The following is a 2,735-nucleotide window of genomic DNA, read 5'->3' on the forward strand; positions in this document are numbered from 1 at the left end:
CGCTCGTGCAGACACAGGCAGGTGCCCACAGATTGGGCTCCGGCTGCCGCGCCTGTGTGCACGCGCCGGGGAGCAGGGAGTGGGGGGCTGCGGGGGGCGGGTGCTCCCTGAGGCTTGGCCCCTGACTACCTGAGAGGTGGACCTCCCTGCCTGGCCCCTGCATTGCTGGGCCCTTGTGCCCCGAGCTGCTGCCCCTCTCCCTGTCCCTGGCCAGGGCCTCTGGTGGGGGTTAGTTGCTGATAGGATGACGGGGCTGGAGCTTGCCAAAGCCCCCCTCTTCAGAAGCCACTGGGGCTCTGACCCATGAAGGCTGAAAACACAAAGTGGCTCCCAAATGCTGAAGAAGGGGCCCAGAAACAAAGAACGAGGCCGACAAATCCTAAAAATTAAACAAAATTAGCAGGGTGTAGTGGCATCCTCCTGTGGTCCCAGCTACTCAGGAGGCTGAGGTGGGAGGATCACTTGAGGCTAGGAGGCCGAGGCTGCAGTGAGCTATGATTATGCCACTGGAATCCAACCTGGGCGACAGAGTGAGACTCTGCCTCAAAAACAACACCCCACAGAGGAAATCCATTTTTGGCCGGGCGCGGTGGCTCAAGCCTGTAATCCCAGCACTTTGGGAGGCCGAGACGGGCGGATCACGAGGTCAAGAGATCGAGACCATCCTGGCTAACACGGTGAAACCCCGTCTCTACTAAAAAATACAAAAAACTAGCTGGGCGAGGTGGCGGGCGCCTGTAGTCCCAGCTACTCGGGAGGCTGAGGCAGGAGAATGGTGTAAACCAGGGAGGCGGAGCTTGCAGTGAGCTGAGATCCGGCCACTGCACTCCAGCCTGGGCAACGAAGCGAGACACCGTCTCAAAAAAAAAAAAAAAAAAATCCACTTTCAAGTTCAGTGGCATTCACATCTCACGTAACCATGCCACCGCCATCTGCAGAGCTGTTCCAGCTTCCTGAATGGAAACTCTGGCCCCACGAAACACTCACTCCCCATTCCCCTCCCAACCCCTGGTACCCTCCACTCTACTTTCTGTCTCTGTGAATCTGAATCCTCCAGGGATCTCATGGAAGTGGAATCACACAGTATCTGTCCTTTTGTGTCCATCTTACTTAACTCAGCATGGGGGCCCCAAGGTTCATCCATGTTGTAGCATGTGCTGGAATCTGCTTCCTTTTTAAGGCTGTGTAATATTCCAGCACATGGATCGACCACATTGTGTTCATCCAATGCTTTCCTCAGCAGACACCTGGGTGCTTCCACCTTCTGGCTGTTGTGAATAACGCTGCTATGAATATGTGTGTGCAAATATCTGTGTGAGTCTTTGCTTTGAATTCTTTAGGTATATACCCAGAGTAAAATCGCTGGATCACATGGTAATTCTATTTTTAATTTTTTGAAGAACTGCCATCCTGTTTTCCATAGCAGCTACACCGTTTCACATCCCCAGCAACACTGCACGAGGGTTCCAGCCTCCCTATATCCTTGGAACAGTGATTATTTTCTGCATTTTTCTTTCCTTTTTTTTTTTTTTTGAGATGGAGTTTCGCTCTTGTTGCCCAGGCTGGAGTGCAACGGCACAGTCTCCACTCAGTGCAACCTCCACCTCCCGAGTTCAGGTGATTCTCATGCCTCAGCCTCCCTTGTAGCTGGGATTACAGGCACCCACCACCACACCCAGCTGATTTTTATATTTTTACTAGAGATGAGGTTTCGCCACATTGGCTGGGCTGGTCTCGAACTCCTGACCTCAGGTGATCCGCCCCTCTAGGCCTCCCAAAGTTCTGGGATTATGGGCGTGAGCCACTGCGCCCAGCCTGTGTTTTTCTTTTATAGTAGCCATCCTAATGGGTATCAGGTGGTATCTCATTGTGGCTAAACCACGTTATGTTTAAGACACACACACACGATGAAGCTGTAAGAAAAGGGAGAGAATAATGACCCTAAATGTCAGCCCAAGGCTGCCTCAGGGTTAGACACAGGTGTCTTCTTAGCGCCTTTTAGCCCACGCATATGTGCTTGCGCAGTCTTTCGGCGTGTTTTCTAACATTTCACAATTAAATAAGGAGTAGTCGATATTCACAGCCACCACGTCCACCGTATATGTAGAGAAAAATGCACAAATCCTAGTGATCTGCCCGCTGAGCTTTCACAAACCGAACACACCGTGCGGTCAGGAGGCGGCTCTCCTGACCACCAGCTCTGCACCCCCGGACCCGGGGACCAAGACTTTCCCAAGGGCCCAGCAAATGTGAGGAAGGAAGGAAGGAAAGGAGGGAGAGGGAGGGAGGAATGCTGGCTGCTTTCCAGCGCCCCGTTTGGGTTTGGCCTCTGCCGAGGCCTGAAGGCAGCCCTGAGGGCTCCTGGGTGGCAGGGAGGGGTGGTGGCTGCGGCCGACAGCAAGGAACCTCCGGAGACGCAAAGCTGGGCCAGATGTGCCACCCGGGCCCCAGCACTGGCGAAGGGACGCGTGCGGCCGCGCTGGATGCAGCCCCGCCCTGGTCCCCGGCCACATCCTCGAGACCACCGGGGTGTGGCGCTCTGCCCCGGGTCTCACTGCTCAGGGCCCGCGTTACATCGCACAGGCTTAGAAACGCACAGCGGAAAGGCGGCCCCGGCGGGCAGAGGGCGCAAGATCCCTGCTCCATCCGCGGTCCGTCCTGCGAGGAGGCGCCAGGGGCGGGCCCGGGGCGGGGCGGGCGCAGGGCGCGCGCGGGGCGGGGACGGGGACGGGGCG

This window comes from Chlorocebus sabaeus, chromosome 2 (genome assembly GCF_047675955.1).
Source record: "Chlorocebus sabaeus isolate Y175 chromosome 2, mChlSab1.0.hap1, whole genome shotgun sequence".
Taxonomy (NCBI): domain Eukaryota; kingdom Metazoa; phylum Chordata; class Mammalia; order Primates; family Cercopithecidae; genus Chlorocebus; species Chlorocebus sabaeus.